The sequence below is a fragment of the Phascolarctos cinereus genome, unplaced genomic scaffold, assembly GCF_003287225.1.
Source record: "Phascolarctos cinereus isolate Bilbo 61053 unplaced genomic scaffold, phaCin_HiC Scaffold_9;HRSCAF=440, whole genome shotgun sequence".
Taxonomy (NCBI): domain Eukaryota; kingdom Metazoa; phylum Chordata; class Mammalia; order Diprotodontia; family Phascolarctidae; genus Phascolarctos; species Phascolarctos cinereus.
Window position 1 is genome coordinate 111,276,698 of NW_027556402.1, and position 23,791 is coordinate 111,300,488.

Here is a 23,791-nt window from a genome sequence, read left to right on the forward strand (position 1 = left end):
GGTAACTTTTTCATATTTATTGGACCCTGCTTGGTTTATTGATAATTCTCCCATTTGGCTCTTCATATCCGTTGTCTTCTCCTTTCCTAAAGTTTTTCAAACCAACTCCCAATGAAAGGCCATGTCTTGGACTTGGTAAACAGTCCTGTCCATTTCTCTCTTGGTTCTTTTCTCTCCCATTTTTCTCTCCCTTCCTACGTGAGAAGAACTACCTAGCCCATGCTTAACTATGATTCTGTGTCCTCAACACCATCATCATCCCCCCTCAAGGTTATGGACCATATGAAAATATGAAAGGTGGTAGTACAGTTAGATGAATTCAGAACTAGTTGAATGTTATGAGGTAAATAGAGAAGATCTAAAATAGTGAAGGGTAAAGTAAAGAAAAAGAACAATAGACCCATAACAATAATGAAAATTCAAAGTGAAAATTTTAAATAAAATGGTAGTAGCAATACCATAACAATATATCCAATAAATTATTCACTATGATAAAGGTGACTTGCCAATTCAGTCTTAAGGAACAATTAATGTAACTAATCACATTAAAAACAAACCACCCAGAACTAGTTGCATGACCAGTAGTCATTAATGAGTCAATCTCAACACAAAGAGAGGTCTCTAGTGGAGTATCCCAAGGATCTGTGCTTGGCAATATGCTGTGGAACACAGATACCTATTAATGACTACAGTAAAGGCACAGGTGGAATTATCAGATTTGCTGATGACACAAGGCTAGGAGTAAAAGCTATTGAGTAAGGGTGATCTTTTCTCAGCATGCAACCTTCTGGACCTATCTGCTGCATTTCACACTGGGGCCCATCCTCTTTCCTCCTGGATACTCTATCCTCTCTGAGTTTTCATGATAGTCCTCTCTCCTGACTGTCCTCTTGCTTTTCTGATTTCTCTTTCTCAGTGTCTCTTACTGGCTCAACATTCATCTCACAACAATAATAAGAGCAATGATAACAATAGCCAGCTTTTATATAAGTGCTTCAAGGTTTGCAAAGTGCTTTACATATGTTAATTCATTTGATCCTCACAACAATCCAATGAAACAGGTAGTTTTATCATTCCAATTTAATATATTAGGAAACTGAAGTTAAGTAACTTGAGTTACTTAAGTCAGTCTTCCTGACTTCAAGTCCAACACACTGTGCTATCTAGCTACCTTTCAACAACTGTCTCTAATGCTCCTCTAACTGTGGGGTGAACCCCAAGGTTCTCTCCTGGGCCTTCTTTTCTTCTCTATGTTCTCTCTCAATAATCTCATCAACTCCCATGGGTTTAACTATCATCTCCATGCAGATAATTCAAAAATATCTATATCCAGCCCTAGTTTCTCCCTATTCTCCCCCTGAGAGTCTCATTACCCATTGCCTATTGGACATTTCAAATTGGATGTCCCATAATTATCTGGGAAATCCAATAGGACCAAAGCAGAACCTATCTCTCCCCTTAACTCCTCTTCCGTTTCCAAATGTCCCTATTTCTATTGAAGCACAACCATTTTTCTCACCTGTCAGTTTTGTAACCTGCCAGTTCTCCTACTCAACAAAGTTCATGAGACCTTATGATCTCTAGGATAAAATATAAACTCCTATCTTTAGCTTAGAAAGGCCTTCATAACTGACCTCAACCCATCTTTCCAGTCTCATTTTACATTATTCTCCCTCTTATTCTTTGTGATTCAGCTAAACTGGGATTCCTGCTGTTCTTCACACATGTCATTCAGTTAATTCAAGCTTTTGAAGCGAACTTTTTCCCATACCTGGAATACATTCCATTCTTACATTTGCCTCACATAATATCTCTCTTTTTTCAAGATGCAGTTCAAGGATCATATTATATATGAAGTCTTTCCTTCCCTCCCCAAATACTTCTCCCATTCTTCCATTCCCATCTATTTTGTATTTATTATTTTTATATAACACATACACGTTGCTCCTTTGGATTATAAACTCCATGTGAGTAGAGATTATTTTGGTTTTTGCTTTTATATCCATAGCACCTAGCACAGTGCCTGACACATAGTAAGTCCTTAGTAAATGTGGATTGATTGAGTGACCCAGAAATATCTGGAAAGACCAAAAACATTTAATAAAATTTAATAAATTTATTTAATAAAATGTAATAAATTTAATTTAATAAATTTATTAAATAAATTTGATAAAATAAATTAAATAAAAGTTAATAGGGACAAATGCCAAATCTTAGACTCAAATTAAACTGGCAAAAGCAATGTCACCGGTATAAGATGGGGAAGCCAGAGAGTTTGAGATAGATTTGGAAATTGTAGGGAATGGTAAGCTCAAAATGAGACAGCAGTATATCATGACAGGCCAAATAAAGTGAAGGGATCTTTGGCCACACCAAGAGGTAATCACAGTCCATTCATACTCCCCTCTATTCAGATTGCATTTCAGACCACACCATGCTCAGTCCTGGGTGCCATAGAAAGGACATTAACAACAGATAGAACATCTAGAGGGGAGTGATCAGGCCAGTGAGGGGACCTCTACTGGGTGCCATCTAAGTGTCAGTTGAAGCAACCAGGGATGCTCACCATGAAAATGCTTTTGTTCGTTTGTTTTTTAAAGACTGGTTCTATGTATCTTGTTCAGGCTGGAAGGACATAATAGCTGACTTTAAGAATGTGAAGGGTTGTTACATGGATGAGGGATTAGATGTGTTCTGCATAGCCCCAGAGAGCAGAAACAGAAACAATTGATGTAAGCTGCACGGAGGCAGAGATTGGTTCAATGTGGGAACGTTTCTGATGATTAAAATGATCTAGAAGTGGAGTCTGATGCTTTGGCAGGGAGTGGATTCTACCTGCTAGAGATCCTTGAGTCGCCTGGCTGCCTATTGGATGTCTTCTCGAGGGAATTCTCAGTCATGTTTGAGTTGAACTAAATGAATCCCGAGGTCCCTCTTAACTCTGAGATTCTATGTAATGCTAGGATTGAGTCATATTCATCATTTGCATATTTTTAATCCTATCTTTTTTGTTGTAGTTTTAATAAGCAGTAGTTTTGAGACAAGCCTGCCTCATTTTAACATTGAGTTAAGACGTGTGTGTGTGTGTGTGTATACACAGAGTTAGAATAGAATTTATATATTTTGACATGATAAAAATTAATGAAACAGCATGATATCAAAGAGAGAACCTATAAGGAGATGTATTGTTGCTTTTACTGACATCTGAAATTCAAACACAGATAGTTGGCTTGGCAAATGGTCATTTGGGCTAGATGCTATCTAGTTGTTAATTAAAATATTAAAGCCCCAATATTACAAGATTATAGGTAATGTCCTACTATTCAGATTAAACATGCAGTTTTAAAATATGCTTGTTTAGCTATATTAGCCATGTCACTGTTCTTCAGCAGAGGGTGAGTAAAAAATAAATCAACACATAAACTAATTTATTTCCTGCTTATTCTAACAAAATTTTTGATAGAGAAAGAGGCCGAAATGATTGTTTTGGGAGGCAATCTGGGGTAAGTGACTTGGCCAGAGTTACACATCTATTAAGTATGTGAGGCCAAATTTTGAACTTGGGTCCTCCTGACTCCAGGATGGTGCTCTATCCATTGTGCCACCTAGCTTCTCCTTGAAATAATTTTTTTAAAGTGAAGTTGGGAGATTTACAGTGAATTTCATAGAGGGCCTTCCATGAAGTCAAGAAGACCCAGGTTCAAGATCTGTCTCTGACGTATAGGAGATGTGTGGCCATGGGCAAGTCAGTGAACCTCTCAGTGCCCCCAGACAACTCTCTCAGAATATAAATTACAGGGGAGTTCGGTATCTGTATCAGTGGAGATTTTCTGCACCAGGAGTTCCTCATGCTCATGAAATCACAGATCTAGACTTTAAAAAAAAAAAAACCTCTAACTTCCATGACTTCAGAAGAAGGAAGCTGATTAATATTTTTTAAATGCATACAGACTGGAAAATGGATATGTGCAAAAAAAGTGATAGAAAATGTCAAATAAATCAAACAAAAAGTCCCCCCAAAAATATGCAGAATAATTGCAGACATGTTAAAAAATTGACCATTAACTTTGAAAGAGCCCCTCAAGGCATCAGTCCTCCTATCTGGAATTACAGCTAAAGGAAGAAATTTCATCTGAAATAGGATTACAAATTTGGCTATAAAAATTAGACGTTAAGAAAAGAATCTACCCCCAGAGTTTTCTCCAACCTCACCCTCACCCCTTTCCTTTAATGTGGAAAGATTACAGAGGGAGGGGCAGCCAGTTAAGAGAAATGTCCTATAATTCTTTTCTGGGAAACTTCCAATACTGTGACATACACTACTTTTCTCATGGGAACTTGGTTTCCAAAAGGGATGAACTGATATGGTTAATTACTGTCATCTCTCAGGCTCCTTAAGATGTGGCAGAAGATGAGCAGTAAGAGGAACTTGGCTGGCCTGGTCAGCCAGCCCCTTGACTCTATTCATTCTCCTTCAGAGGGCAGACATGGAAGACCATTTCTGGAGTTACTGGCAAAAGTCATGTTTCCCCAAAGTCAGAAGGAACTTATATGACTATGGATCAAGGAGAAAAGTGCATGCCAAACATGTAGGCACACCCAGAATGCTGCTACCCAGTCCTGGCCCAGAGCTTTCTCCTTCAGATTCAATACCTTCTCTAGCTGAACTGATTTGATAGAAATGCCCACTTACTTTGGGAAGATGTGCTTCTTCAGTCTTAATTCAATGGTTTTACTCTTCAGTTTTCCAAAGAAACATCCTTTAAACAAAGTTGTTGCCTACCCCACCTTCACCCTCACTTTCTCCACTAATGAGAAAGGCAACAGCTGTTACCACTAATATTCATTATCTTCAGGAACTCAGTGTCCAAATCCAGTTTTAATCATATTAGTTTTACACACACACACACACACACACACACACCCTACACTCCAAAACCCTCATCAACATTCTTATTTTCAACTTCAAGACTGCCACAAAAAACACTAAAGAATAGCAAAGAATTGGTTTTGCCTAGGTCCTTGGCCTTGGCATCCCTGACTGAATAAAGCTCAGTATGCGGGGGCCCTTGTTTGACTCTGCCTGGCAAGGCAAGGATATTGGAAACAAAGACATTTCAGCTGTCACTGTGGTAGACTGAAGAAACCCTCACTGTTGAAGTGGGAACTGGGCCATGCCCAGAGTAGTGCTATGTTAGGTGATAAAAAATCCCAACTCAGCCTTGGTTAGTGTTAAAATCATAGCATCAGAGACAAGAAAAGAGAATTTCAAAGTCTAGGCCGCCAGCACCTGAATCCATCCCTCCTGGGATTTGATGGCAAAAGTGGGCTTTTTCCGAAGATGACTGACCCTTACCAAGATTGAACTTTTATAAACAATGCTTTTTTTTTTTGGACAAAACTTTTATGTACCTTAGCCGCTATGCTAGATAGCAACATTTGAATTAGTGGACCCTGTTAGTAATACACTAGCTACCTCACAGAAGTGTCCTGTGGGAGGGGAGAAAGCATTTTGTTAGAACCCTGTGTAAATACTAGCTGCTCTTTTCAAAGGAGCACATAAGACTTGGGTTTGTGTTGGCTCTGTCATTTAATAACTGGGTAACCTTGGGCAAATAAACATCAATTTCTTCATCGGTAAAAGTGAAGACAAAAATTCCTAGGCCAGGAGTTCTTAACTTAAGAGTCCACAGGCTCTCAGGGGGTCCATGGATAGATTTCAGGGGGGTCCATGAACTTATTATAATTTCTATAACTGTATTTAAATATAATTTTGGTAATGCTATATATGTTATTTTATGCATTTAGAAACATTTTTCTGAGAGAGGGTCCATAGGCTTTACCAGATGGTCAAAGGGCACCCAAACCATTAAGAATCCTTGGTCTAGCCCAGGGGAGGGGAACCTGCGGCCTCAAGGTCACATATGGCCCTCCAGGTGCTCAAGCGCAGCCTTTTGATGGAATGCAGTTATCAAAGGGCTGCACTTGAGGACCTAGAGGGCCACATGTGACCTCGAGGCTGCAGGTTCTCCTCCCCAGTCCAGCCTATTTATTTCACAGAATATTGAATGAATATTAAATGAAAGAGCTTATATACTATAGAATGGTGGTGTGTGTGTGTGTGTGTGTGTGTGTGCATAAAGTTGTTATTTATCATGTTATTACTATCATGTAGAAGAGTCTCAGAAGATAAGGTCAAAAAATAATATTTTTAATATTTGTAAAGTTCTTTATAACTATTATTTCATGTGATTCTTGCATAAGCCTCCTTTCCCTTCTACATAAATTTCTGATGAGAATAGAACACACCGACTGTTGTCTTTATCATCACACAACTGACTGAGATACAGAGAATACAAGATCTTGTGCTAATTGTTCAGGAGCAAAATGAGTCCTTCGAGGTTCCCTTCCAACAAGATGTCTTCTGCACATATGCCAAAATTATGCAAGATTCCTTGAAAGATAAAAAAAAAAACAGAAATAATCTTGTTCAATTGCTCTCTGACCATTAATATTGAGCAAGACAAAAAAAAAAAAGGGAGAACTCTGTTAGCCAAGAGTTTTTTTTTTTATTGTCATCAAGGAAATCCAGCATAGATCAAAAGGAATTCCTTGGAGATTGAAGTCCTCCAGATTTTCTTGTTTTAAATATGACATTGTGCTAATTGCATTAAGCCTTAGTAGAAAATTGCAGCACCTCCTGAAAGAGATCTACAACCACTCACAAGAGTTTGGCCTAGTGATTGACATAGGATGTTTTTTTCCTGCCTCTTATCCATATCCATTGCAAGTGGACAAATTGGACTCAGAATCAGACAGGAAGGGAGTAAGATGGATTGCTTTGCAAACTGCAGAGCTACTTTAATGACCCAAAACCATTCCTTGAAACAAAGGTCCAACTTTTTGTGTTTTTTTAAGGATGAGTAGTCTTATCTTGTCCAGGCTAGAAGTGCAGGGTCTACTCATAAGTCCACACCCATCACTAAATAGCATGGGACCTTTGACCTGCTCCATTTTTTGACCTGGGCCAGTTTATCCCTCTCTTGGAAACCGGGTTGCCTTCTCCTCCCAGAGGTTCGCCAGTTTAATGTCCAACAGTGCAGATGCCCTAGCCCACTGTAGCTCAGAACTTCTGAGAGCTTGCCATCTGCCAGCCTTACCATCCCTGGTAGTAGGGATTACAGGAATGTGCCACCATGTCTGACATCCAGCTTTTTAATTTCAATTTTCTGTAGATAATGCTAGGAGGCTGTGAGTTGTGGAACACACAGGCTCCAAAGAATTAAAAATGAGTGTTTGTTAGATATGAATAGAGAGGCATTTGGTAGGCTAAAAGAGCTAGTCAATAAGTATTTAAAAAGTGCTTACTCTGTGCTAGGCACTGTGCTAAGTGCTGGGAATACAAACACAAGTGGAAAGACAGTCTTTAACCTCAAGGAGCTTATATTCTACGAGAGAAGATAGCATGTAAAAGGAAGATGAAAAGGGAAATGGTGCTGGAAGGGGGAGAAGAGATGAAGGTACTCGGTATGGGGTAGAGAAAGTCTGGAGAGTCAAGAGTGCAGCCTAGAGAGGTAGGAAGACATAGTTGGCTTGGGGGACCTCCTTAAAGGGTGGTTCTGGCAGGAATCCACCCATTAGAGGGAAAGGCTACAAGGGCACAAGGTGCTTTCAGTGTGCAAAGTCCAGGCGTAAGTGAGCTTCTAGGGTGAGGAGCTTTCTATGACATGGTAGAGAAATAATACAGAACTAAAAAGAAGGTCTGAAGTAAAAGATCTCATTAAATGACATTGGAATATAAGATGACTGTTCACCTGGTGAGAATGAAGAGTAATGGTTATGCAGCCCATAGAAAGGCAGCTAGGTGGTGCCAGAGTGCACAAAGTGCTGGGCTTGGAGTCAGGAAGACTAATTTTTGTGAGTTCAAATCTGGTCTCAGATACTTACAAGCTGTGTCACCCTGGGCAAGTCACTTAACCCTTTTTGCTTCAGCTTCCTCATCTGTAAAATGAGCTGGAGAAGGAAATGGCAATGCACTCCAGTATCTCCAGCAAGAAAACTCCAAATGGGATCAAAAAGAGTTGGCTGTGACTGAAATGACCAAACAACAATAACAGTCCATATAAACTCTAAGGATTCTTATGCCCACTCCCACTCCCACTAATGAGTTGGGTCCCCAGAGCTTGGTTACATCTCCCCCTCAAGGCACTAGAGAACCCTTGAGGAGTCAAGCATAATCTCTAATGTCATCAGTTATGGCCACATTATACTCATTACACTCAACCACTCCCTAAAATTATCAGATGAAAGTAATTTAGTCAGTATGCCTTAAATAACTTTTATAAAGGGATATTTACTAAGGTGGTACAAGGACAATCTTCCACAAGCACATGCATGGCCCAGGATAAAATAAGTTCAATTTAGAAAGCACATGTAAGTGGTAAGTCACAACTTCAGGCTGCTGGAAGGTCTTTTCTCCCATTCATGAGGTGTTGAAGAAATTCCCCTAAGCCCTGTTTTATATCTGGGCCCTGCAGTCTTTTTTTGTCAGAATTGTGTCTTCCAGACTATATAGGCCATACACCTACAGTTGGAAGCAAACAGCGGGTACCATCCAATGTCCCCCCACCATTCCCTGGATGCAGTCTGTGCTCTGGTCCAGTCAACCTACTCTTTGGGACCCCCTCGAGGCAGGGACAGCTCTATACCCCTTGCCAGCAGGAAGCAATTTCAGAAGCCAAGATCTTCGCCCCTTTACCCCAAAAGAATTTGGGTCCCATTTGTTTGAGGGGGGAATGATGAGGATGGGAGCCATACCCCAAAAAGGAAAAACCCTGGACTTTCCCACATGGCCAAATCTCTGATGTTCCCCTGAGGCTATAATCCCATCAAATGGCTTTTCACTGTGGCTATGCCCAATCTCTTACCCTTAACCTAGCCTGGCCCCCCACTGTTTTACCTCCCAGTGGCCCTGCCCTGCCCCCTCCCCATTTCCCACCTTTAATCCTATCTAGACTCCATTCTCCCTTGGCCACCCCTGGACTTCTATTACCTCAGACTACTTAGCCACTCCTACATCCCTCCCATCTTTTATTTTAAATTTTATTAATTTATTTTGATTTATCAACAATCACTTCCATATGCTTTTTTTTTGGGGGGGTAGGCAATGGGGTTAAGTGACTTGCCCAGGGTCACACAACTAGTAAGTGTCAAGTGTTTGGTCTGAGGCCAGATTTGAACTCAGGTCCTCCTGACTCCAGGGCTGGTGCTCTATCCACTGCACTACCTAGCTGCCCCACTTCCATATGCTTTTGAGTTTAAAATCTTTCTCCCCCTTCCTCCTCACCACCCTCCCCAAGATGGTGCACAATCTGATATAGGCTATACTTTTACATTCCTATTAAACATATTTTCACGTTAGTGGTGTTGTACGTAAAAATTAAAAGCAATAGGAGGAACCATCAGAAAGAAGAAACAAAACTCAACAGAAGAGAAAAAAATAGCAATTCAACTTTCATAGTTCTTTCTTTGGATGTGGATAGCATTTTCCATCATGAGGCCTCTGGAGATGTCTTAGATCCTTGTATTGCTGGGAAGGGTTAAGTTTATCAATATTAGTCATCACACAGTGTGGCTATTATTGTGTACAAACATTCTCTTGGTTCTGCTCATTTCACTGAGCATCAGACCATACAAGTCTTTCCAGGTTTTTCTGGTCAGCCTGTTCATCATTTCTTATAGAACAATAGCATTCCATTACATTCATATACCACAACTTGCTCAGCCATTCCCCAATTGATGGGCATCCTCTCAATTTCCAATTCTTTGCCACCACAAAAAGAGCTGCTATTTCCCATTTGTATGATCTCTTTGGGATATAGCCCTAGAAGTGCTATTGCTGGATCAAAGGGTATACACATTTTTATAGCCCTTTGGGCATAGTTCCAAATTGTTCTCCAAAATGGTTGGATCATTTCACAACTCCACCAACAATGCATTAGTGTTCTAATTTTCCCACATCTCCAACATTTATCATTTTCCTGTTTTGTCATGTTGGCCAATCTGATAGGTCTGATGTGGTACCTCAGAGTTGTTTTGATTTGCATTTCTCTAATCAATAACTATTTAGAGCATTTTTTCATATGACTATAGATGGCTTTAATTTCTTCATCTGAGAACTGTCTGTTCATATCCTTTGACCATTTATTAATTGGGGAATGGCTTGTATTCTTATAAATTTGACTTAATTCTCTGTATATTTTAGAAATGAGGCCCTTATCAGAGAGACTGGTTGTAAAAATTCTTTCCCAATTTTCTACCTTCCTTCTAACTTTAGTTGCATTGATTTTATTTGTGCAAAAACTTTTCAATTTAATATAATCAAAATTATCCATTTTGCTTTTCGTAATGTTCTCTATCTCTTGTTTGGTCATGAATTCTTCTGTTCTCCATATGAGGTCTATTTTGTCTCCATTAAGATGCTGGGATTCCTAAAATCTAGCCACTGCTCCGATTTTCACAATCTAGCCAATAGTCCTCAGATGCTCAGAGTCTTAAGAGTCTAGCTAACATGGCGAATCTTCAATAAATCATAGTTTTGGCTGAAAAAAAAAGATATTCCCCTAATTCTGGTGTAGTTTCTCTTTGGGTTCCTTCTAAAGTCTATACCAGCACCAACACAGATACTGTTGTCAGCTGATTAGGCAGGGTGCGGTGATGGGAAGTCCAATATCTTCAAAGCTTTAAAGGATCTCCTCCAGCCAAGACAGAGGCAGGAGATTAGGAAAAAAGATTTGGCCAAGGCCAGAGCCTCTCCTTCCTTCTTTCCCCCTTCTCCACAACCCAGCAATTCCTTCTCAGGGGTTCAGCTCCTCACTCCAATTTCTAGAATTCTATCACTTCTCAACTCTCTGGATAATTTGTAGATGATCTCTGAGCATGACCTTGTTTACTCAGCCTTTTTATGCCCAAAACTTATTCCAGTTCAGAGGCTTTTTAGCACTTAATCTAAGGCCAGTGGTTGATTGATTGAATTATAATCTTCACTACTTAAGGTATCAAAGCCAAAATGGGATGGGATTTCTACCACATCCTTACAGACAGATGACTCATGTGCTCCACTGACATCTCTTGGTGTCCAGAAAAATTGAGGAAGGTTCCTTGTACAAGGTGAACATAACGGAGGATGTGAATAAATGTAGCAGAGGTTGGATAGGTATCGATGATTTATGGATGATTTTGTTGTTGTTTCCAACTCTTGGTGACCCCATTTGGAGTTTTCTTGGCAAAGATACTAGCTAGAATGGTTTGCCATTTCCTTCTCCAGCTCATTTTACAGAGGAGGAAACTGAGGCAAACAGGGTCTTGCCCAGGTCACACAGCTAGGAAGTGTCTAAGGTTGGATTTGAACTCAGGTCTTCCTAATTTAAGGCCCAGTGCTCTATCTCCTGAGCCACCTAGTTGCCCAAAGTAGTTTTTTAGGAATATTGATCTAATTGTAGTGTGTGGACAAGACTGAAGCCAAGAGGCCAAGTTAAGAAACAACTGCAAGAGTCCATCCAAGGGGTAGCTAGGTGGTTCAGTGGATAGAGCACCGGCCCTGAAGTCAGGAGGACCTGAGTTCAAATCTGGTCTCAGACCAAACACTTGATACTTACCAGCTGTGTGACCCTGGGCAAGTCACTTAACCCCAACTGCCTTAAAAAAAAAAGAGTCCATCCAAGAGGGTGTGATAAAAGTCCAAATAATGGCAGCTGCAGGGAAAATGGAAAGGAACAGACAGACTTGAAGAACATGGCAGAGGACTTGGTGATTCACTGGAAGAAGGAAATAAGGGAAAGAGAGAAATGAAAAATGACTGAAATTTAGAGCCTAGGTGACTAGAGAAATGGTCATATCATTAATAGACACTGGGAAGTCACAAGGAGGTATAGTTTTGAGGAGAAGGATGATAAGATTATCCTTCAGTAAGATAAGTTTAAAAAATTACAAAATATATCCTTACAGGAAGGAATGAAAAACTTATCTTTAAAAAAGTAATCATTAAAACACTCAGATTTGCCCTTTTAACTTCTCTCCCTGTTCTCTCATTGAATTCCCAACCATCCTTCAAACCCTGTTTTCCACAAACCTTCCAGTCCCCCAGTTAGCGATGCTTTCCCCCACTCACTAACCCCCTGAGCTCACAGAGCACTTATGCAGAATTTTGTGTTATTGCTGCACATATGTGATAGCTCCCTGCTAGACTGCCATATCTATGAGGGTGGAGATCATCCCTTATCTATTCTATATCTACCCCACATGCTCTGCACACAGAAGATAATTAATCAATCAGTGTTGAATTAAATGAATGAATGGCATTTAGTACCCCAAAACCAGGCACCGGAAGTAGTATCTTTAGATGCAGCTCTGATACCACCAACATTTTATTATTAATATGCAGTGACTTATTACAATTGCTCTCATCACCATACAGCATGTATTACCTTTAGCACTCATTTTGGTGCTATGCTGCCTCATATTGTTATTTCATCATTTCATGTGGGTCTATCTCCCCAAATAGACTGGACATTTCTAAAGAATAAGAATCACATCTTAGACTTCTCTTGTGTTCTTCTTAGCACCAAGAACAATTCTACATACACAATGCATGCTCAATAAAAGAATCAATTTTTATATAGCAGCTCTTTACTGCATACAGGACAAAATCCAAGCTCCTTAGAACAGTATTAAAAACCCACCACAATCTGACTTGAACCTACTATTTCAGCCTGATCTCCCACTACTTCCCTTCCTTCAAGTGAGATAATGTTTTAAAGTGCTTTTGCCAACCTTGAAGCAATATGTAAATATTAGTTTTGTTGTTGTTCAGTTGTTTCAGTCATGTCTGACTCCTTGTGACCCCATTTGGGGGTTTCCTGACAAAGATACCAGAGTGATTTGCTATTTCCTTCTACAGCTCGTTTTACAGACAAGGAACTGAGATAAACAGGGTTAAATGACTTGTCCAAAAACAAAACAAAACAAAAAAAAATGACTTGTCCAGGGTCACATAGCTAGTAAGTGTCTGAGGCTGGATTTGAACTCAGGGAGATGAGTCTTCCTGACTTAAGGCCAGGCACTTTATGCACTATGTCACCTAACTGCCCAAATATTAATTATTATTATCATTTGTGAAATATAAAAGAAGAAAGCACTGTCTTCACTACTGAATGACCTTTCAGTTTTCCAGTCATTAGATATTCTATGGGTTCTGATCCTATAGCATCATGGGATTTAGAAATTGAAAGGTCCTTAAAAATCATCTAGTCTGGCCCTGTCATTTAACAGATGAGGAAATTGCTCAAGGTCACACAAATTAAACATCAGGGACACATGACCTCTAACATTGGAATCCTATAATCACCTCACATTTATATGGAACTTCATTTTACAAACTCTTTTACATTATCTCATTTAATTTTAGAGGTGTTCAAGCCTTAGCAATGAGTTTCATTTTTATCATCTGTATGCTTATTGGTTTTAATAGTAAAGAAGTAGTAATAATATTTCCATTATACACAGAAGGGAAATGAAGCACAGAGAAGTATGACTTATGCAGTGTCATGGAACAAATTATTAGTGAAATCAGGAATGCTTTCTTGGCCTTGTGCTTCCTAGTTCAGTATCTGATGTATAAAGAGACTTCTCATAACATCCTTTTCTTGGCTAACTCATCACACCTTTCACAGTAGCCCTCCCACTGCTATTTCAATAAAGATTCCAAATCCAAAAATCCTAGCCTTCATCTGAAGGAGTCCCCAGAGGCCATATTTCTAAATTACTCTTGTTAATCACATCTATGGACAATTCCCCCCTTCAGGATGAAGTTTTTACTCTGTTTTATGATCTCTCAATTCTAGAGCTATAGCCACATTTCCCTGGACTCATTACAGTTCTGCCATAGTCCAGTATCAATGCTTTAACTTTTCCTAAAAATACACCTAAAACTGACAGATCTCATTCATGAATCTGTCATCAAACAGCAAAAAAAAAAAAAGTCAGTACCCACAGGGTCTAGGGTCAGGAGAAAGCAGTCCAGTGATACTCAGTAGTGGTATACTTATGAGAACAAAGCCTCTAGCAACATTACTGAACATTATGAATATTGGTGGCAGACTTTGAGAGCATATATATGGGTGGAGATAGATTGATAGACAGATATACATGTTTGAAGAATCTTTGAGATGTCATTTGCATACATTTATATCATTGTCTGGAGGTAAGATGGAAGTAGATATTGTATTTCCTAATTCTCAGCACAGGACTCATACTTTTCCTTCACATACATAAAAATTTAGTAATAAAAGGAATAAAATTCACATACCTAAAACACTTTTAAGAGTATATCAAAAGTTCCATTATAAGTTATGTCAGTAATACCCACCTCAGCAAAGTCTTTCAACAAAATTCCACACTGACTGACTTCCTCATTTCACCAGAGAACAATATTTTTTCTCTCCTACCTTATAAAGCTCTTCTAAAGTTTAGTCTCCTAATTTCAGACATGTTGAAGGACTTTCTATTCAAGATGGTTTTGGTTAAATACAAACTACTCAATATTTAAATCAAGTTCAAGCATGGCATTCAATAGTGCCTTCAGAGACATCATTTCTCAAAAATGCATGTATATCATATTTCAAAGTAATGCAACTTAAAACAGACACTATATGAAATTGTGGGGAAGTGAGAGTTTGTCTCTTTAAGCCAAGTTTAATCACATATGGTATATAGACCACTCCCCTTATCCCCATAGCTCAATTTTTTGGAAATTGTGTTTAATTTCCTCTCCAACTGAATTCTAGGAATAAATTGAATGTTTTTATAAAATGGGCAGTTTCCAAAATCTTATAATGTGACTCTCCAACTATAGAAGAACATTTTTCAAAACTAAGATCCTAGAGGTCTAAAAGCAAAAGGCATCCCAAACTATAATATTTTATCATAAACTCAAAGAATTGCAAGGAACTTCAGTGTACATAGGATCTTAGAAATATACTCCAACCTCCCACTCAGTGCAAGAATTCCCTAGATGAAATCTATGACAGATGGTCATCCAGCCTGTGTTTGAATACTATCAATGATAGGGAACTTGATACTGTGAGTCAGCCTATTCCATTTTTGGACAGCATTAATTGCTAAAAAGCTCTTTGTAACAGTCAAAATTTGCTTCCCAGTAACTTAATCTCATTCATTCTAGTTCTACACTCTAGGGTTACAAGAATAAATCTTTTTTTCTTTTTCACATGTCAGGGCTTCAAGTACTTGAAGGCAGCTATCATGTCTCCCTCATCTCTTACCCAGGCTAAACATCCCTAGCAGATGTCCACATATTTGAATTGTTTAGTAACTTCTCGATATTGCTTCTATGCCCATTTAAAAAATTTAATTAAAATTTTTTAATGAACAAAGATCTATTTCCTCTCCCTCTCACTTCACCTTCTTTTGGAAAAATAAAAACAAAACCTTCGTAATAAAGATGCAGTCAAGCAAAACAAATTCCTGCATTGATCACGTCCAAAAACTGAATGTCTTATTCTGTACCCTAATTCTATCAGCTCCTTGGGAGGAGATGGTTAGCATGCTTCATCATTGGTCTTTTGGAATTATACTTAGTTAGCCATTGTATTGATCAGAGTTCTTAAATTTTTCCAAATCTCTAATTTTTAGTTTTATTGTAGAAATTGTTCTGGTTCTGCTCACTTCACTCCATATCAGTTCATACAAGTCTTCCTAGGTTTCTCTGAAACTCTTTTCATCATTTCTTACAGCACAATAATATTCCATTAGATGTATATAACTTAATTTGTCCAGCTACTCCCCAATTGATGGGCTCTCCTTTAGTTTCTAGTTCTTTGCCACAACAGAAAGAGCTGCTCCAATAGTTTTTGTACATATGGGGCCTTTCCTCTTTTCTTTGATCTCTTTGGGCTATGGACCTAGTAGTGGTATTGCTGGATCAAAGAGTATGCAAGATTCAATGACTTTGTAGGCCTAATTACAAATATGTTGTCCAAAATGGCTGGACTAATCAGGTCACAGTTTCAGCAATAGTCCATTAATGGACCTATTTTTCTGTAGTCCCTTCAACTTTTGCCATTTTCTGCTTTTGTCAACTGCCAGTCTAATGGATGTGAGGTAGAACCTTGGGTATTTCAATTTGCATTTGTCTGATTATTAGGATTTGAAACATTTTTTCCAATTTTTTAAAATAAACTTCCATCAGTTCCTTAAAATATCTTGGACATGAGACCTTTATTAAAGAAATTTGCTATGAAAATTATTTGATCATTTACCTGTTTCTCTTCTAATTATAGATGCATTGGTTTTGTTTTTACAAAAACGTTTTCATTTAATCAAAATTGTCCATTTTATCTTCTGTGATCATCTCCATCCCTTATTTGGTTGTGACTGTTCCTCTATTCATAGATCTGATAGTTAATTTCTTCATTGCTCCTTTAATTTATGATGTTACTCTTTATGTTTAAGTCATATATCCATTTGGAATTTATCTTGGTAGTGTGAGATATAAATCTATACCTAGTTTCTGGCAGATTGTTGTTCAGTTTTCTGAGTAATTTTTGTTAAGACGGTGAATTTTTACTCTACTAACTGTAGTCCTTAGTTTTATCAAACACTAAAGTGTTTATTTGCTTTTATATGTAGTGTATCTAATTTGTTCTATTGATTGACTTTTTTCTGTTGTTCAGTCCTGTCCAACTCTTTGTGACACCAACACTGTCCATGGGGTACTCTTGGGAAAGATATTGGAATAGTTTGCCATTTGCTTCCCCAGTAGATTAAAGCAAACACAGGTTAAGTGATTTGTCCAGGGTCACACAGATAGCGTCTGAGGCCAGATTTATACTCAGATCTTCCTGACTTCGGGCCACCACTCTATCCATGGAGCCACCTAGCTGTCTCAAGCTTTTATGTAATACCAAATTGTTTTGGTGATTACTACTTTGTACTTTTGAGATGTAGTACTTTTAGGCCCCCCTTCCTTCCCACTTTTTCCTCCATCACTTCCCTTGAGATTATGGACCTTTTGTTGCCCTAGACTTGCTATTTTTTTCTAGGGCTATAAAGTAACCTTTTGGTAATTTGATTGGAATGTAGTTGAATTATTTTGTAGCATTGTCATTTTTTATTGACCTGACCGTCAAAACATGAACAATTAACATTTCTCCAATTATTTAGATCTATATTTCTACAGTGTTTTGTAGTTATATAGTTGCTGTGTGTTTTTACAGGTAGATTCCCAAGTACTTTATGCATTCTGTAGTCATTTTAAATAGAATATCTTTTTTTATATTTTCCTGGTCTGTTTTTTTTTTAGTAACAGAAATACTGATTTATGTAGATTTATTTTATATTCTGTATATCTTTGCTGAAGTTACTTTTCAATTAACTCTAAGTACATCATCACATCAGCTGCAAAAAGCAACTTTTTATTTTCCTCTTCTTATTCCCTCAAGTTTTTTTTTGTCTTGTTGCTATAGCTAATATCTCTAGTACTATATCAAATAGTTAACAATGGACATCCTTGCTTTACCTCTGATATTGCTAGAAAGGTATCTAACTTATAATGCCAGATCTTGGTTTTAGATAGATGCTACTTATGCCTTTTTTTTTTTACCAACACCTAAATAATAGTGAAGCTGATGTTAGAGTGGTTTTGTCTGGAAGCAAAGTACTTACCAAGGATGCAGATGAATCCTTTTATGGTGTTATGCTAGTTAATTTATTTTCTATAATAATATTGTAGTAAGTATGCTGAACAGATATTATCTGGAGTAAAGTTTTTACAGTATCAAATGGATTAGTGTTTGTTGTCGTTCAGTCGTTTCAGTCCTGACTCTTCATGACCCCATTTGGGTTTTTTTTTTGGCAAAGATACTAGAATGGTTTGCCATTTCCTTCTCCACCTCATTTTATAGACGAGGAAACTAAGGCAAATAGGGGTAAGTGATGCCCAGAGTCACACAACTGATAAGTGCTTGAGGCTAGATTTGAACTCAGGAAGATGAGTTTTCCTGACTCCAGACCTGGTGCTCTATCCACTGTGGCATATAGCTGCCTGGATTAGTGTTAATCATACTTGAATGAAAATGTAGCATTTCTACTTTAGTCTTTGAGAGCAGGTGTCATACTTCATCCTCTAAGATTCTCATAGCACTTACCTCAGTACTATGTAAGCACTGAATGCTTAATGGATAATATGGCAGGGATAGTATTTCTAATCTCTAATATTTACTAAACTTTTTGTTTTTACATCCTGTTCATTGGTACATGTGTTCACTGCTAAATACATCCCTCCTCTACTGATGGAGCAATCACTTGTAACATAAAAGAAAAAAAAAACAGATCAGCAAAACCAACACATCAACTATGACTAACGGCATTCCTAACTCACATCTGGTAAGTAGTTTGGTCATTAACACAGTCTATTAAACTCCTTCAAATCTTCATATTTGAGCTTTGGAGAATGATTAGCTTATCCAATTTCAGGAAACAAATATTTGTGAATGAACGCAACTAAGAAATAATGGCTTGAGATTTTCTTTTTTGGTGGAGAATATGGGAGAGAGAATCTAGGTAAGAAGCTAAGCAATGCATTTTTGTTGTTTTTCAGTCATTTTAGTTGTGTCAGACCCTTCGGGATCCCCTTTGGAGTTTTCTTAGCAAAGATACTGGAGTGGTTTGCCACTTCCTTCTTCAGCTCATTTTACAGATGAGGAAACTGAGGCAAACAGAGTTAAGCTCAGGGTCACAGAGCTAGTAAGTGTCTGGGGCAGGATTTGAATTCAGGTCCTGTTGACTTCAGGGCTAGCGTTCTATCCATCATGCCACCTAGCTGCAGATTTAGCCCTGAATATCTGCTCTGCAAGTTCTAGTAGCTGTCACTCACAAGACAGCGAAGGTAAGAGTAGTAGCAAAAAGAAAACACAAGATCAGAAATCTAGAATTGGAACGGACCTCAGATGCCACCAGCTTTAAGGTAAGGAAACGGAGGCCCAGGGGGTTGAAATGATTTACCCAAGTATTATCAGAGGCAGGATTTGAAGCCAGGTCCTCTGATTCGAGAGTCAGTTCTCTATCCAATGCACACAATTGTATTTCTCCATTTCTCTTGGTTACAGAGGACAGAACTAAGACATTTACTTTTTTCATCAGTAAATATGGATGTTGTTTCCTCTTTGGCAATGTTTTTTATTCTTCTTGTTTTATCAGTATCAATAGCTTTTCTGAAACTGTGAGGTAGCAGTGGAGAGGAGTTATTTATTCCGGTAACACAAATTTTGGGGTGTTGTTTTTAATGTTTGCTAATCTCAATTGTTTTCCTACTGTTAAACCGTCCTTGCATCTCTGTTACAAATTCAACTTTGTCAGGTGTTGCTCAGTTATTTCAGTGATTCCATTTGGGGTTTCCTTGGCAAAGATACTGGAGTGTTTTGCTATTTCTTTCTCCAGCTCATTTTACAGATAAGAAAACTGAAGCAAACAGGGTTAAGTAACTTGCCCAGAGTCACACAACTGGTTAAATGTCTGAGGCCAGACTTGAACTCAAGAAGATGTGTCTTCCTGACTCCAGGCATGGCACCCTATCCACTGTACCACCTTGCTGCTCCAACTTTGTCAGTGACTTAAATATGCATGTGTATGTGTACATGTATCACTATAGTGTTTTTTGCTAGTTTTAATTTTTTTTTATCGATATTCATTAGTGATAGATCTACAATTCTTTTTCTTTGTTTTATCCTTCATGGTTTAGGTATTCAGAGTACCTTCGTCTCACAAAAGGAATTTGGTACTGTTTTTTCGCAAGTTGAGCACATTTTGTGTAGTATAGGTATTAATAGCTTAAAAAGCTATTAATGTGTAATATTGGTTTTTAATGAAGATGTCTTCAATATGTTCCTTCTGGCAACCAAATGACTTAGTTTAGTTTTTCCATGAATGAAAGAACTAGATTTCACCCAACTGTCACACTCCAGGCAGGCAGAACAGAATTTAGGCAAACATGGTTTTGTAGAAAGTTTTTTTTTTTGCTTTTATTTTTCTTACAATTCATTTAAACTTATTACTGACCTTCAAGGAGCTAGCACCTGCCTGTGCTTCAAATTATCTTGAGTCCCTTACATGTATATACAAGATACTTCTGTATCTCTCTCAATAAACTTGAGGACAGGAACTTTTATTTTTGTCCTTTGTTTTTCCAGCACTAAGCAGTGTCTGGCATAGTCCAGTCACTTAATAAATGTTTGCCAATTAATTGATTCTTTCCAGAAATACAAACACATTTTGATTAAAGGACCTATTAAATAGTTTCAGTTTCTATACCTTTCTTCCTCAGTTCTCAAAGTGCAGTTTCTATACCTTTCTTCCTCAGTTCTCAAAGTGCCTGGTCTTGATGGAAAGTAAAGCATAATCATTAATTTTTCCTGAAAACTACTGAAAACTCAAGGACATCAATTACTGGGGTAACTCCTGGGAAGAATGTAAATTCATTTGACAGAAATGAGTTTTAGGTCAACATCTTGCACTATGTACAATAAAAAGCTCCAAATGAATGCATGACCTAAATGTAAAAGGTCACATCATTAAAAAATTAGAGAAAAATAGAATGAGTTACCTTATTCTATATATATATGTATCGCTAATGGGAGAATTTTAATTAAACAAGGGAAAGAAGTGATCAATTACATAAAATTGAAAAGCTTTAGTACAAACAAAATCAATGAAACTAGAATCTAAAAGGAAGCAGTTAAATGACAAAAATCTTTGCAGCACATATCCCTGATAAAGATCTAATATCTAAAATGTTTAGAGAACTGATAACAAATACATACAAATAAAGCCATTCCCTACAAGGTAAACAGGTTGTCTTCAAAATACAAGATACAAGAGATTAATAACTACATGAAAGGATACTCAAAATTACTAATAAGTATGCAAATTAAAATAGTTCTGAGGTTTTACCTCACAACCCACCAGCTTGGTAAAGATGACAAAAGATGAATACAGTAGATATTGGAGGGGCTATGGGAAGAGAGGCACACCAATGAGCAATTGGTAAAGCTGTAAATTGGTCCAACCACTTGGGAAAACCATTAGAAATTATACTTTAAAAAAATAATTAAACACACAAAGCAATTTTTAAACATACCTAGCAATTTTTTACTATTAGGCATAACAGGCTGAAGAAAGGGAAAGGTGTCATGTATTTAAAAAATAAACAATAGCACAACTCTTTTTTTTTTGTAGCAGCAAAGAATTAGAGGAAAGTAAATACCTATCAATCAGGAAATGGCTGAACAAATTGTGGTACATGAAAGCAATGTAATTTGACTGTACTGTAAGAAATCATAAACATGAAGAAAATGAAAAAAAATTGGGAAGTCTTATATGAAGTTATGTTGAGAGAAGCAAGCAGAACAAGAACAGTTTATATGACTACAATAATACAAAGTAAAACAACATGAAGGACTTCAGTACTGATGAATGGCAGTGACCAATTTGATTTCAGAGAAGTGATGGTGGACCATGCATCCCACTTCTTTGCCAAGAGATGACAGAGTAGATGTATGGAATGAGATACGCAATTTCAAACATTGCCAATGTGTTTTTTACTTGAATATACTTTTTTTTTGTCCCAAAGGAGTTTTCTAATTGGAGGGGAGGTGATACATTAATATGAAAATAAGGAGCTATTGAGAAACAATGAGGATGAAAATAAAGGTTAGGAATAAATTCATCTGTTGTGTTGTAGTCTAATATAGGAATACATGTTGAGAATGGTCTGAAATGTGTAGTGAGTAAATTTAAATCCATTCCATTAACAGTTAAAAATAAACTTTAGCTCTCAGGGTTTGAGGTAAGATGCAAAGAGAGAGCAGTTAAGAGTAATAGCAGGAGGAAGTTAGTGCTGGGCAATTGTAGTGAAGTGAGAGTGAGTAGAGATCAAGGATCAGAGATTAGTATCCAGAGGTAGCTTGGAGAAAAGCTGGCATATATACCCATTCAACAGAAACTTCAGTTTAAATGTTGGGCCAGAAAAGTCAGGATGAATGAGTAAGATCACAAGATGCACTCACCCTTGGGCATAGCCTTAGTCCATTTCACTTATCTGTACATAGGATCACAGATTTGGAGCTAGAAGGGACCTTACATCTTGGGTCACACTGAGGTATAGCTTCAAGCAACATGGCACAGTAATGAATTCATGGACAACAGTTTATGATAGAGCTTTTAGCAGTGGTGTGAATGAGTACAGAATTCCTGAGACAGAAACCCAATTAAAACTAAGTTTTGTAAATACTGTTGGCAGATAAACCAAAGGATCACTTTAAAATCTTTGTGCAGTATGCAAATTTTGGCTGCATACCGATCCTTTCCAAACACATCCACACAGAAATAACAATCACTGTCAGTAACATATTTGAATGCAAAGGACAGCAGCCTACATGTACATATCAGGACGACTGCCTACACTGGTTTATTTCAACTGGGAAAATGAATGGATGACTGATTTACTAAATCCACACCAGAAGTCAGTCATATAGTCCAACACTCAGCACATCAAGGGAACTGTGGAATTCCAATCTCACTGACTTCACCAGGTAAAATGCAAGCCACTTAAACTCTCTACTTCAGTTTTCCCCATCTATAAAAAAGTAATCACATTTTTCATAGACTCTGGAGAATAATATGAGGATTAGCTCAGTTGGCTAGTGAAACCAAGGCCACAGACTTGATTCCCTATATAGTTAGTAACTTTGAACAGAACAGAAAAATTGTGTTCCTCTGCCTCACAACTTTAAAGAGGCAGAAAAAGTCATCATGGGTCAATAGTTCTCTAGAAAGGATGGTGGTGGCAATTTTACTGTGGCAATTATATGAGAAATTTGTTAAATGTTTCAAGCTTCTAGGAAAAAAGCTCTTAAACAAAAAACACCCCCCCACACACAAAATAAATGAGACAATTTAGATGCAGCAACCTTCTAGTAGACCCTAAGTTCTAAAGGGTATATATTTTATAAATGGTAAGAACTTTCTTACAAAAATGGACAAGACATTTTTGCTTGTTTACTTTTGAAATAATTCTTACATTTCTCCCATAAAAATAGCATCAGTACCTGAAATTACAGAAGCAACAGTAGTCACTATCATCCCTTCAGTTGGGGTTAAAAAAAATCAATAATTTTAGCAGGAGATCCCTCAGTCTAATTTTTGGCAAAGAAGGGACTCTCTTTTCAATATAGTAAAGTCTTATTCATTTAGATCCTCCTGAATTAGAATTGATGAAACTTTAGCCTACGATGAGTTCTATGAATGAAATATGAAATCTATGAAAAGATTTGCTAAGGAAATTAACAGTGGCAAGGCTGTAGGGATGATATTTAACCTATTTAAAAGAACTTTTTTACATCTTAATAGCATCCTTTTGGACACCAACATGCCAAATGCAAATGAATTTTATCTATTCTTCATCAGCATAACCCTACAGAACCTCTACTTGGTAACCCTGTGTTAGGAATGATGTGGAATATTATATGTACACGAACTCAAGATCATAGGATAATAATCTAAAAACACACTACTTTAGACTTCAATAAATCAGACTACCCAATGACCAAAGTTCTATTATATATGAAAGTATGGGTTTTAAAGTTTATTTTTAAGAGACAGGGTTCAGATTTTAGAGATATCTTTCTCCAAATTAAAAGCTATACTAGTGAAGTTATGTTTG